Source organism: Saimiri boliviensis, chromosome 8 (assembly GCF_048565385.1).
Source record: "Saimiri boliviensis isolate mSaiBol1 chromosome 8, mSaiBol1.pri, whole genome shotgun sequence".
In the NCBI taxonomy this organism is placed as follows: Eukaryota; Metazoa; Chordata; class Mammalia; order Primates; family Cebidae; genus Saimiri; species Saimiri boliviensis.
Window position 1 is genome coordinate 107,420,469 of NC_133456.1, and position 14,550 is coordinate 107,435,018.

Below are 14,550 nucleotides of genomic sequence, written 5' to 3' on the forward strand. Positions count from 1 at the left end.
TTGCTTCTGCTTGGAGGGACAGAAAAGGCTCTGTGCATGGGAGGAGGCTCGCGGAGCTTTTGTCTTATTTCAGAACTAGGCTGGCGGTGGCAACTGGATGCCTCAAAGAATAGGCTTGCCTGCACGGCCTGAGGGGAAGGGGAGGCAGGCGGGGAGCGAGCCATCTGTCAGCGTGGACAATGGGAACCTCTCAGTAAATGAGTTCGCCTCTCGGTTGATTAGACAGCCATATTTTAGCAGGATTTCCAATCACTCCTGATTTGGGGCCGTGCAACCCTCGGAGCTGTTCGTTTGCAGGAAGTACCAGTTTCTCCGCCTGCGTTGCTGTTTAGCAGGAGGAGTAACACGTTTAAGGCAAAGAGTGTGTCCAGCTCCCACTTCAAATCGCCTCTTTCCTCTTCCTCCTCTTCTTCAGAGCGGGAGGACCAGGGAATCCTCTCTGCAGAAAGTAGGTTAATGCATTCTGGAGGCCAATGTGTTCTGGGAAGACTGGCAGACCCGCGGAAGAGATTTCAGGGCACTGCACTAGCCTGACACCTTGAACTTGGTCCTGAAACGTTTAGACATGCTCACGGGAAACTGGTTTTAGTCTCTTAAAGACTCTAAGCACTTGTTCTTCTTGGCTGGAGTTTGCTTTTTCACTTTCAAGGGATGATTTGAATGCGAGGTTTTCCATTAGAAGCTCAGATGATGAAGGTGCTATTTGATATCTGCTCTATTTACCTATCACTCTAAATGGAGAGGTCCAAGTTTTCAGCAATGCTAGAAATAGTACTTTTCTTAATCAGAAATTTCAAAAAAAAAAAAAAAAAGTCAGGGGGCAAATAGCTCTCTAAAGACAGCAGAGTTAAAGTCAATAGTATAAGGCTTTGATTTACCTCATCTCTTTGATGACCTGTTTAATGATTTGGACACAGATAGACTCTTTTGTCATTGAACGTTTTTTGTTTTTTGTTTTTTGTTTTTCCTGCTGGTTAATGAGCCTGACCACAATGTTTTCAGAGAATGTTAGAAGTAGGTCTTGTGCATGAAGACACCCCCATCCTTTGCAAGAATTTCCCGTCTCTGTTATGTTCACCAGTCTCTGAGAGTCATTCATTAGAAGGACAGCCTCAAGTGAGAGTTTGTTACAAAGGCTCTAACTCCAGCCCTTCAGCAGACTGGCAGATCTTCTTTGAGATCCCCTTGGTGACCCGTTTGTTCTCACTGGGCAGGTAGCTAAAGTGCTGTTGCCTACAGATGAGACACTTCGATCCAAGGTGATGTAGAAACAGCACGTCCTGTTTCATGATCCTCTATCACAGCCAAGAGAATGGCAGATGACACTGGCATCCTAGCCCACTTGATTGACAGGATGAGGTTCAAACGCTTTGGGAAATGGCATCATAATCTGTTCATTTGACCAAGTTTTCAAATTGGAAACTATCCCAGTATTGTGCAGTCTCTGGCCCCTAACAGATCTGTGGATCCGAGCTTGTAGCCTCTTGCAAGTACAACTCTCGTAGACTTCGAAGGGAGTTCCCTATGCAAATAATCAGGACCCAGGCTCTGTGTAAATCACACTATGAGCTGATTAAAATGGCATACTGTAGTCGGGGGAGAAATGGATGTCAGTGGGTCAGACTGCTCACATATCATGTTTACCAGTATCACTCACATCATGGCTTGTTTCTTGATCCTCATAATGTCTAATAAACATGGAAACTGTGGGCTTGGGGTCCTACCAAAGTTTAAACATAAAATCTCTGCATAGCAAATAGCTTCTCATTCAAACGCTTCAGTTTTTTGGTTTCAAGGGATTTGTGTATGTGTGTGTTAAATTGCTTCTGTGAATTCTTTTTTAGTCTCTTTATTTCTGATGCTGGAAATGGATATTTCCATATTGAAAATTCAAATTGCATTTGAATTCAGTGACCTACAGTGTCATCATGACTCAGGGAACAAGACCCGACTGGGCAAGATGGCAAGAGGAGAATCCCATTGACAAGGCTTGGTTTTAGATCCCAAGTTGCTCTGTCTGAATGTTGTTGAAATTACCCAGCGATATTTTTAATTTGTCCTAAGACAGATCCATGACAATGTGGTTACGTGCTTAAACTTTGATCACATTATGCCTCCTTAAGTCTATTCTGAAACATCTTCTCCCTTTGGTGAGGATTAAGCTTGAAGTTTTCGATTTCCTGGTATCATGATAGGTCAGACAAAGGAAGCCTCCTAGAGCTAAATTTTGGCATGTTATGGTTACTTAATAACTTATGGACAGTTTAAAGCAAGCACTGAGGTAAATTGGACATCATGGAATAATTTCATTACACCATGTAATGGACTTAACCAGTCTAAATCATGGGTGCTTAATGCATTTTTATCTTGGGATTTGCATAATTGGCACATAAATATGCATGAGATTAACTGGAAATGGCAAAACAGGGTGAGAAAACGTTCATGAGCGTTGAAATTAAGGCAGTTGCAAAGAGGGCACCTGAACATGCTCTGTCTCCTGGGTGGGCAGCCACACTTGACACACCTGGAAACAGACAGGGTGGCAGCTGGCCTCCCTCATCACAGTTAGTGTGTTGTCAGTGATACACAGCCATCGCACAGCTTTGGCTTGTGGCTGGATTCGCTTGGGCACACTGCTTATTCTTCCTTTTATATTTAATGCAATCTAAAAGAGTCTCTAGGTTGATGGATATACTTCTAACTGGCCTTCTGGCAGGCCCTGACACAGGTCTCAGGATTCCAACCATAGCAAATGATGTTTGCAGAGGCAGGGGTGAAAAAAAGCAGAAAAAGAGAGAGAGAGAGAGAGAGAGAGAGAGAGAGAGAGAGAGAGAGAAGGTGATTGAGTCATTTTTCTCTGAGAGTAAAGGAAATCATTTTATAATCAATCATCTCTGTGCATTTTTTACCTGTGTCCTTTTTAGTTCGATTTTTAATCCTCCAAACTTCATAATTCTCTCTAATCTTCCGAGCACTACTTCCAGTGAATGAGGCTGGCAAAAAACAAAAAAACAAAAAAACTCCCCTCATATTCAGCTTCTTGTGATTCACGGTGGCTGCAAAATTTGCAGGGAGCACTTTGGTAAACCCATACGAAATCAAGCCAAGTCTCTACTTTTGATGGCTGTAAGGAGCGTATTCTGAAGAAACTGCAGCATCAAAAGAAGACGATGAGGAAGGGAGGGGAAGAAAAGAAGAGAGGAGAGGACGGGGGAGAAGAAGCCCCGGAAGAGAGGTAGGGGAGGGAAGGAGCGAAGATGGCCTGGTGGGAGCTCTGTGTTTTATATCCAAACAAGTTTATAGCTATGTACAAATGATTGTACAGTAGATAGAGAGTGAATTGAAATTAACCTCTGGAAAGGATAGTCATAACTTTAAAAAAGTTGATTAGCTCTTTTGTGTGCTAATTTGAGTGTTTTTTGAATACTCCAGTACGGTTTCCTTTAGTATCGGCTTTCAGTTGACCATCACCTAATTTCCCAGAGATGGTGTCTTTTTGTTCTTCTGACCCTGTCTTATTTCTCCCATGAAGACGTTGTATCCTGCGCTGTACTTCAGATGCTTTTTTAAAGGAATGCTTCTGATTTGTGGCATGAAGTAGCTTTCTAAAGGAAGTCTTCTGAGAGAATCTGGTCATTTTATGAAAGGGGCAGTTAAGGGGAAATGGAAGCTGATCTTTTAAAGAAGGAGCATTTGAAATTAGCACAGCAATTGTGTCTGGCGAGTCCTGCTCTTATGTACCTGGGGAGAATAGCCAGCCACACATAGCTAGAGTTAGTTCAAGAACTGTCCTTCCTGATAATGCTACATTTTTGGAAACACATTAGATACAGAAGTAAGATATCAAAATTCTAAAATTACACACAGTATAGAATCAAAGGGAAGAATAAAATGTGTATAGTCAAAGGCTCTGTGGCTCTTTAGGGCCATTATTATAGAGTATGTGAAACCCTTAAAGCCACTTAGAATTATTGGACAGCTGCTTGAAACTTTGCCAAGACTCCATGGAGAATAGTGTCTGGAATGATCCACTGTGTTCCACCTGCTTGTACATGGATTCAGATCAAGCACTGGAATTCCTAACGTAAAGAACTCTGTGAACCAGAAATCACTAAGGGGTTAAGGAATGGGTTGGCCTGAGTGGGATGACAAGGGAAGGCTTGACAATTACTTGCAAATACACTCAATATCACACAAGATTATGGCCGAGCCAATGGCAGCCTGTACTTTATCTTAATGGAGACTTGAATAAGAGGAGATTTGCTGGAGCTGAAGAATGACAGGTTTAGATTAAATTCAAGGAAATGTTTGCTGATATCAAAATGTTTTCCTAAGAAAGTTTGAGGCAGTTTCTAATCTGAAGGGGCCTCTGAAATAGTGTTCCAAGAAAGAGCCATATATAGAAAGTGACCCCCAAATGCAGGAGGAGGCAAGAAACCAAAGAGTGGGGACAAAATCCAGTTTTTGGTAAAGGGTGATTTATTTGGGGGACTTACAGATGGAAGCATGGTCTTTGGCGGCAGAAAGACAGGGAGATTTCCATATTGTTACCCCCAGACTCAGGACATATCTACCACAAAAAAACGTTGTGCATACTCTGGACAGGACAATTAAAGGCAAACTTCCAGAACAGGCAAACGTGCTGTGCGTGTCACAGTCTACAGTTTGTGTGAACCCATCAAGGTTGATAGGTTCTTACACCAGGAATGGTAAAGAAAGTAGGAACCAGGCAGCATTCACAGAAGTGGGGCTAATCAGAAGTCCACATGGCAGATTAGCATTCAAGATGGAGTCACTGCATCTAGGAGTGACGCTCCTCAAACAGGGAAGGAAAACTCCTCCCCGAAAAGGTATTCTTCCACGTGAGAAGCCAGGAGCAGCTGATGCAGACGTTGTATATTCTTATGGTGCTGTTAAATTTTTACCGTAAAGCCAATAAAACCGGAAATAGGTTCGTGTATGATGCACACGTCCGATTCTCTTACAAAGAGCTACTATGATGCAGTTATTAAACTGCTGACCTCAGTTGGGTGCAAACAGGAAATAACTTTATTCTTTTTCAGAACAACCCCCTTCAAGGTATCTGTGGATTGTGGGAAGACTGTGGAGGGCTATAGGACAGTGTATTTAGTTAATGAAAAGGAAATGTGAACGACATCACAGCCTATTCCCAGACAGACTGCCTGCATTCAAATTCTAGCTCTGATACTTACTAGGGTGTAACATTTCTAAGTCTCAGTTTCCTTCTGTATAAAATGTATGCAGTAATAGGACTTAAAGGTCATTTTCAGAAGTCAGTATATTCATACCTGTAAGGTCTTGGCACCTCATAATAAATGTTAGCTATTACTAGTATCAATGTGTAAACAAATGTATGAATGAATATGTGAGGAAGTGCAAATCTCACGACCAGTGCTTGGAGCAAATTGTGATTATCATGAATACAAGTGGGAATAGCAGATGATCTATTTTCTGGGTGATGCTTGCAAGATTCCTGGGAGGTCAGGGTGCAAAATCCCTGTCCAGTGTGTTCAAAGAGGTCAGAACAAAACAGAGATTTTTGGCAGAGTCAATCAACTCTCATGACAATAAAGGCTTTCATGACAAACAATTGTGATAGGTGGATCGTTTCGAAGAAAAGACTGGATTCAGCAAAGCCAAAAGGTATCTTCTCAATAAGAGAATAACAACTTATCTTTCTTCTATGGTTTAGCTCTTACAAAGTTGGACACAGGTGATCACATGGGATCTTTGCAGTAGTTACAACCCAGAAATCAACAAGCTATGAATTAACCACTTCCACTCCCATCCCAGAACTTTTTGTTAGTCATTTACCAGGACGCCACTGCCTGGGACCCTCACAAGAAAGTCCAAGCATTTCCTCTGGACTTGTAGGTTTTTAATGCTTGCCCTCACCTGCCCAGTCTGCCTTGTCTCTCTTCTGCATCTGAAGTTCAGGCTTTAGCTTGCCTTCTATTCTCCTGAGAACGTGTTTAAAAGTGAAGATTCTCAGCCTTCTCTTCCAGAAATCCCAACTCACTAAATCCAAGAACCATGCATTTGTGCCAAAAGGCTGAAGGACTCTGATGCAGGTGATCCTCCCCCCTTGTGCTGAAGAAACACTGTGTCTGCCCTCTGTCTACCCACTGGGATGCTTTGCAGCTCCCTAAGGCTGGTGTACTTCCCACCTTCCAGATCTTCCAGCGTGCTCTCCTCCCTGGGGGCACTGCCTTTCACATCCTGCCTGTCTACCCTGCTGACTCTAAGGCCACCTTCAGGTAGCAGTGTGGATACCACATCCTCTGGGAAATCTTTGAAGCCCTAAGACGGGGCTAGGTGTCCTTCGCATGCTCCGCTTACCCTTTTCCAAGCATTCCTCATACTCTAAGGCCCCATATATTTATCAATTGCAGTGGACCATGCACCTCTCCGTTATAACATGTTCTTATTTCTCTCTCTCTCTCTCTCTCTATTTTATTTATTTATTTATTTATTTATTTATTTATTTATTTATTTATTTATTTATTTTTGAGAGATGGAGTCTCTCTTTGTCACCCAGGCTGGAGTATAGTGTCATGATCTTGGCTCACTGCAACCTCTGCCTCCTAGGTTCAAGCAATTCTCCCACCTCAGCCTCCTGAGTAGCTGGGATTACAAGAGTCCACCACTATACCCAGCTAATCTTTACATTTTTAGTAAAGATGGGGTTTCCCCATGTTAGCTAGGCTAGTCTTGAACTTCAAACCTCAAGTGATGCACCCACCTTGGCCTCCCCAAGTGCTGAGATTACAGGCGTGAGCCACCATGCCTGGCCCTGTTCTTATGTCTGTATTTAACTTTATTGTTATATAATGCACTTATTTTCTGGATAGATATGATAATTTCATACATTTATATAATCAAATCAGGATCACTGGGATATTTATCACCTTAAATATTTATCTTTTCTTTGAGCTCAGAACATTCTAATTATTCTTTACAGGCTATTTTGGAATAGACCATTGATTCATATTAACTATCATCACCCTGTTGATGTATCAGAAACAAGGGCTTATTTCTTCTAAGTGTATATTTGTCCCATTGTGTCTTGTTCATCCTTGTAAGCCTAGTACATAGCATGGTACAGAAATATTACAGAGCCTCCATCCATGTTTATTAACTGAGTGAATGAACAAGGAGCACCCATGGGCTCTTTAAGGGCTCATGGGGTTTGATAAACTGGATGTGAAGGCCAGAGTGGCTGGTTAGAACTAGGGTAGAACTATCTCCATGAAATAATATGGGCAGATTCCACAGAATGAAGGCAATCAGGCAGAATATTCAGGGGCTAGTCATGGGCAGGTCATTTGTTGTCCTTTCCTATCCTGTCCTTTGGGTGACAATAATAACCAGCATTGACTGAATAGCTGCAGGGGCAGAGGGAGCTTTACCCGTGAAGACACCGTAACTCAGGGTGAACGTTGACTTTGGTTTGGATTGATTTGTTATCCTTGGCTTCCATTCGGAGCTTTAGATTCCGAGATGTTTGAATGACTACTTTTGTTGAAAAAGCAAATGGTTATTTTCCAAATAAAACAAAGCTGTGCTTACTTTGAGCAAACAGGAAAGAATGCTGACTTTATTTTTGCCTGCTTCCAATGTATCTCCATAGAGAGAGTAAACTAGCTAGAAACAGCAAAACAAGTTAGTTTATTGTATCATTTTGAAACCATATTAATCAATATTTGAAGTAATGATGTGTGAACAATAATATATTAGTACAATATCATAATATATAAAGAATTATTCTAATAGTCATATATTGACATTTAATGTAATATTGTAATGTTTTAGAACTATGTTAATATATTTAGAAATATATTAATAAATATATTTAGAAATATATTAATAAATATATTTAGAAATATATTAATAAATATATTTCTGAAACATGTTAATATATTTATATGACATTGGTATTGATTATACAGTATAGTATGTTAATAAAATGTTTATATATTAGTTGTAAAATATTGACATATATTTTAAGATAACACTAATAGTAGTATAATTGTCATTGCCATTTATTGAGCATTTACTATGAAGACAGTTGTTTTTTTTTTTTTTAATTTTATATTCGGGGGGCACATAGGCAGATTTGTTACAAGGGTATATTGCATGAGGCTAAGGTTTGGGCTTCTATTAATCCCGTCACTCAAATAGTGAACATAGGACCTAATAGGAAGATTTTCAACCCTTGCCCCAGTCTCTCCCTCTTGTCTTTCGGAGTCCCCAGTGTCTATTGCAGCCATCTTTATGTCATGAGTACTCAATGTATATCTGCCACTTACAAGCGAGAACATGTAGTGTTTGGTTTTCTCTTCCTGCATTAATTTGCTTAAGATGATGGGCTCCAGCTCCATCCACATTGCTGCAAAGGACATGATCCATTCATTTTATGGCTGCATAGTATGTGTTCCGTGGTGTATACATACCCTGTATTCAGTCATTGCTGATGGGCAGGTAGGTTGATTCCATGCCTTTGCTGTTGTGGATAGTGCTGTGATAAACATAGAAATGCAGGTGTCATTTTGGTAGAATAATTTCTTTTCCTTTGGGAATATATCCAGTAATGAGATTGCTGGGTTGAATAATAGTTCTATTTTTAGTTCTTTGAGAAATCTCCAAACTTCTTTAAACAGGGGTTGAACTAATTTACCTTCCCACCAACAGTGTGTAGGTGTTCCCTTTTCTCCACAACTTCACCAGCATCTGTTTTTTTTGTTTTGTTTTGTTTTTGTTTTGTTTTGTTTTTGGCTTTTTAGTTGTAAGCATTCTGATTGGTGTGGATGGCTCTCACTGGTTTTGATTTGTGCTTCTCTGATGATCAGTGATGCTGAGCATTTTTTCACATGTTTGTTGATGGCTTCATTGTCTTTTGAAAAATGTCTGTTCATATCTTTTGCCTACTTCTTAATGAGGTCATTTGTTGTTGTTATGGTTTTCCTAATTGATTTAAGTCCTTTATAGATTCTGGATATTACTCCTGTTTCTGATGCATAGTTTGCAAATATTTCCTCCCATTCTGTAGGTTGTCTGTTTACTCTGTTGATAGTTTCTTTTGCTGTGCAGGAGCTCTACTATAAAGATAATTTTTTGGAAATATCTAGTCCAGGGGGTTAATCTTTTGGCTTCTTCCCTGGGCCATATTGGAAGAATTGTTTGGGCCACACATAAAATACACTAACACCAACTGTAGGTGATGAGCAGAAAAAAAAAAAAAAAAAAAAAAAAAAAAAAAAAAAAAAAAACCAGAAAAGAAAAAGAAAAAAAAAGAAGGTCCATGCATAATCTCATAATCTCATAATGTTTTAAGAAAGTTTGTCAATTTGTGTTGGGCTGCCTTCAAAGCCATTGTGGGCTGCAGTTGGACAAAGTTGACCTTATCCTTATGAGAACTTTGGAAAGTAGACATTTTTAACTTCTATTTATAGATGAGAAACAGGGCTTCCAAGAGGTTGAGCTCCCCAGATCTATGGAAATGGCAGTGGAGAAATCAGGGCTTTGAAGTTACCATTCACTGGTTCCATCTTCTTCCCAATACCACATGCTCCCTGTTCCCAACACAGAAATGAAGACTAAGGAGAAAAGGCTGGGTCCCACCTTACCTTACTGAGCACCGGGAATCATGGGATAGGCTAGCTTAGTGTTTAACCCACAAGTTCATATATTTTCTTTTCTTTGCATTTATTATTATTATTGTTATTATTTGAGATGGAGTTCCACTCTTGTTGCCCAGGCTGGAGTGTAACGGTGCAATCTCACTCAATGGCAACTCCTGCCTCCCGGGTTCAGGCAATTCTCTTGACTCAGCTTCCCGAGTAGCTGGGATTACAGGCACCTGCCACCATGCCCGGATAATTTTGTACTTTTAGTAGAGATGGAGTGTCTCCATGTTGGTCAGGCTGGTCTCGAACACCCAACCTCAGGTGATCTACCTGCCTCAGCCTCCCAAAGTGCTAGGATTACAGGCATGAGTCACCGCACCGGGCCAAGTTCATGTATTTTTAATCATGTGAATCCTGAGACAGCTTGATTCCTGAATAGCCTTACTGTAGACACTGCACAAACTGGCTTTGGGATCGCCTGGGGTGCAGGACCTGGGGCTCATTGCCAGCCGCGTGGGACGAGAGCGCCGGGACCGGCCGCAGGGATCAGCTATAGGCCCAGGGACAGGAACCAGGTGCAGGTCATCCCTGCCATTCTCCCAGCCAGAGCGGTTCGCCTGTTTCTCAACAGTCAAGGCTTTTGTGCTTGAAGACCAGGCCTGGGCGAATGCAGTATAGAAACTCATGCCCCAGAAGGTAGACGAAGGACCTAGAAACAGACCAGGTATGCCAGCTGTGTCGCTGCTGGGCTTTCAACGCCATGGTTGGTTTGCAGCCTTTTCCGTCGCGTGCCAACAGAAATCCTGTTGGCCCAGGAGACGTTAGGAAGTCTCTGTGAAAGCCATCTGGATGGCCCTGAGGAATGAGAAAATACATGGGCCATTGGCCTCATCAGAGGCGATCACAGGGCCCTGGGTTGCCACGCCCTGGGGCTGGTGGACCGCGCTGCACTCGCAGAGGGAGATAGTCGTTCAAGTGAGAAAAAGACCTCCCAGAGGCCCCAAGCCAGTGACCTCATACTGGAATCTGAGTGTGGCAGGAAGAAGGGAACACAGCTGGGATGGCGAGAGGGGTGAGATGAAGATTTCTGGGGATTTCTGATGTCTTAAACATTAAGGCATTTGTTTATTTGTAGTCATTCTGTTCCTTTTCGGGCCAGGCCTGTCTGCTACATCTCAGGCAGGGGGAGAAGCATGGAAGCGGCTGAGAAGGGCTAGGTAACCTGGCAATTCTGCAGTCTCATTTACTTCTTCATCCAACAAGGACTTATTAAGTGCTCGTATCGAGTGTCAGGTAATAAACACGTTTCCTTCTGTCAGAAACGTGCAAACAAAAGGGCAAGTTTAACAAAGAGTCCACCAACGAAACAAAGCGACCCATTCAGTTTCTCCCGATAAACAAATCGGAGCACAAGCCCTCTGGAAGCTAGAAGCAGATGATTTTTTTTCCAAAGCCACATTACTTTTCACTGAGTGTGATGCTTTTAATACAAGTGCATGATAGCGATTGAGTAAATTAACTCCACATTGATATTCAAAGGGAATTATGTTAATGGTAATAACTCAGCATCTTCAAAGGAATAAAAATGCCTTCAGGGGGATCCTATTAAGTCTCAGAAGGTCTCCTTTATCTTACACAAAGAGCATGAACTTGGACATATTTTATAAATGGGGAAACCGAAATTTAGCCATTTCTCCTAAAATTTCAAAGTAAAACAATGTCTTTAACACGACAGAAACCAGTTTTAAAAATACAGTGTAGGACACCATGAAACTCAACAAAGATTCAACTCTTACTTCATCTCTTTAAAAAAAAAAAATTAACATTGAGAACTCAAATAACCCCAGTTACATCCTTGGACTTTCTATTATTCTTTGGTCTCTATAGATTTTTGGCTGGAGATTCCTATTAAGCCTGTGTGCACAGCTGTCATTCACTTTCAAACTTAATGCTTGTGAAAGAGATTCTAATGGCTATGCCGACGTGTGTGGAAGGAATGGAGCAGGATTTACATATTACCGTACAGGCTTTAAAGCAACTTTTAATTTATTTTACAAGTCGAGTAAATCATGCATAGCTCTTGGGTAAGGCTCCTCGGCATGTCATTCTGGGTAGATTTGAAAGATATTAACATTTACTCTATGCTGAGCATACTTCAACCTAGTGTCCTGGTAGCTGCAGCAACCAGCTAATGAAAATCCTAACAGGAATGCAGTTAAGTAAAAAGAGAAGATCTCATGTAATACTTCAAATGGGAAAAAGAAAAGAAAACAGAGCCACTCAAGACTCAGGTTCAATTGGCTGGGAGGAGAGTGAAGTAGAAGATCAGGTTAACTGGATAGTTCAGCTTGGTTCTTCTGTGCGCCATGCGTCCCCTTCAACCAGACGCTGTGTCCCTCCCATACAATGAGAGTGCTGAGTTCCTTCATTCCTTGTGTGTGACCATCAGCTTTCATCGCAGAGGTCAAAGCACTTCGGGCATTGATGCCGTTAAATTCCCTTGTACCAGAGGCCCTAGGATATGCCAAAATCCCAATTACAAAATAGCACTGGGAGCAATTGCATTGTCAAAATAAGCTGTTAGAACAGGAATCACGATTTTCCAGTAGTAGGCAAATCCCAGCTTTATGGATTCTATAGTGGAGCTAGGGAATCAGTTAGAGATGCCTCATCTAGCGTGGTGACGACTGACCACATGTGACTATTTAACACTTGAAATGCGGCCAGTCTGCCTTGAGATGTGCTATCAGCATAAAATGCACACTAGATTTTCAAGGTTTAGTATAAAAAATATGTATATATAAAAAATACCTTGATTTTTCAATGTATTACATGGTGACATGAAAATAGATGTATTTGTCTCAATTAATTATATAAAATATATATAACTTAAATATAGTTTAATATAAATGCAGTATTAGAATTACTTTTAACTATTTCTTTTTTGCCTTTTTATATTGATATGTAATATTTGTACATATTCATGGTATACATGTGATATTTTGATGCATACATACAATGTATAAGGATCAAATCAGGATGTTAGAGGATTCATCACCTTGAACATTTATCATTTCTTTGTATGGAGAACATTTCAGATCTTCTAGCTATTTTGAAAAATATAATATGAGCTATCGTCACCCTACTGTGCTATCAACCACTAGAACCTTTTTCTTCTATCCAACTGTAGGTTTGTACCCATTAATCAACCTCTCCTCCTGACCCCTCTCCAATATACCTCTCCCAGCTTCTAGTAACTTATGCTACTCTCTGTCTCTATGAGATCAACTATTTTAGTTCCCACATATGAGTGAGAATATGCAATATTTGTTTTTCTGTGCCTGGGTTATTTCATCATGACCTCCATTTCCATCCATATTGCTGCGAATGGCAGGATTTCATTCTTTTTTTATGTCCAAACAGTATTCTATTGTGTATATATGTCACATTTTCTTTATGTATTCATCCAATGATGGACACTCAGGTTGATTTCATATCATGGCTATTATAAATCATGCTGCAATAAACATGGGGGTGCAGGTATCTCTTTGATAGACTGATTTCCTTTCCTTTGGATAAATACCCAAGAGTGCAATTGCTGGATTATGTGATAGTTCTATTTTTAGTTTAAGAAATCTTTATACTAGCTGGGCATGGTGGCTCACACCTGTAATCTCAACACTTTGAGAGGCCGAGGCGGGTGGATTACCTGAGGTCAGGAGTTCAAGACCAGCCTGGCCAACGTAATGACACACTGTCTGTACTAAAAAGACAAAAAATTTGTCAGGTGTGGTGGCAGGTACCTGTAATCCCAGCTACCCAAAAGGCTGAGGCAGTAGATCATTTGAACTTGGGAGTGGAAAGTTTTGCAGTAAGTCGAGATCACACCATTGCACTCTAGGCTGGGTGACAATAGTGAAATTGGTCTCAAAAGAAAAAAAAATCTTCATGTCATTTTCCATAATTGCTATACTAATGTACATTCCTATTAACAGTGTATGAATTCCCTTTTCTCCACATCCTTGCTATCATCTGTTATTTTTTATTTCTTTAATAACCACTATTCTAACTGGAGTAAAATGATAAATCCTTGTGGTTTTGATTTGCATTTCCCTGATGATTAGTGATGTTAAGCATTTTTTCATATATCTGTCAGCTATTTCTTTTGAGAAATAAATTCTCAGATCCTTTGCCCACATTTTCATGGGATTATTGTTATTTGCTGTTGAGTTGCTTGAGTTCCTTGAACATTCTGGATACTAGTTCCTTGTCAGATGAATAATTTACAAGTATTTTCTCCCATTCAGTAGGTGTCTCTCCACTCTGTTGAGTGTTTCTTTTTCTGGGCAGAAGCTTTTTAGTTTAATGTGGTTGCATTTGCCTATTTTTGTGTTGTTGTCTGTACTTTTGAGGTCTGAGTCATAAAACCTTTGCCAAGACCAATGTCCTGGATTGTTTCCTCTGTTTTCTTCTAGTAATTTTATAATTTCAGGTCTTACATTTAAGCTTTTAATCCATTTTGCATTGATTTTTTATATGATGAGAGAGAGAGTATCCAGTTTTCCCAGCACCATTACTGAAGAGGATGTTCATTCCTCAACGTATGTTCTTGGCACCTTTTTCAAAAATCAGTTGCTATAAATATATAGAGTTATTTATATCTGGGTTCTCTGTTCCATTGATATATGTGTCTAGTTTTATACCAATACCATGATGTTTAGGTTATTATAGCATTTTTTTATTGTTGTTGTTTGTTTGTTTTGTTTTTTGGAGACAGAGTCTCGCTCTGTTGCTCAGGCTAGAGTGTAGTGGCATGATCTTGGCTCACTGCAGCCTCTGCTTCCCGGGTTGAAGCAATTCTCCTGCCTCAGCCTCCTGGGTAGCTGGGATTACAGGCACCCGT

The 14,550-nt window shown here is 40.6% G+C and overlaps 1 protein-coding gene across 3 annotated transcripts in view; it reads left to right on the forward strand.

Annotated features, from left to right (window-relative positions):
- FRMD4A (FERM domain containing 4A) overlaps positions 1–14,550 on the forward strand; it is a 682,989-nt gene that overhangs the window by 153,304 nt on the left and 515,135 nt on the right. The window lies entirely within an intron of this gene.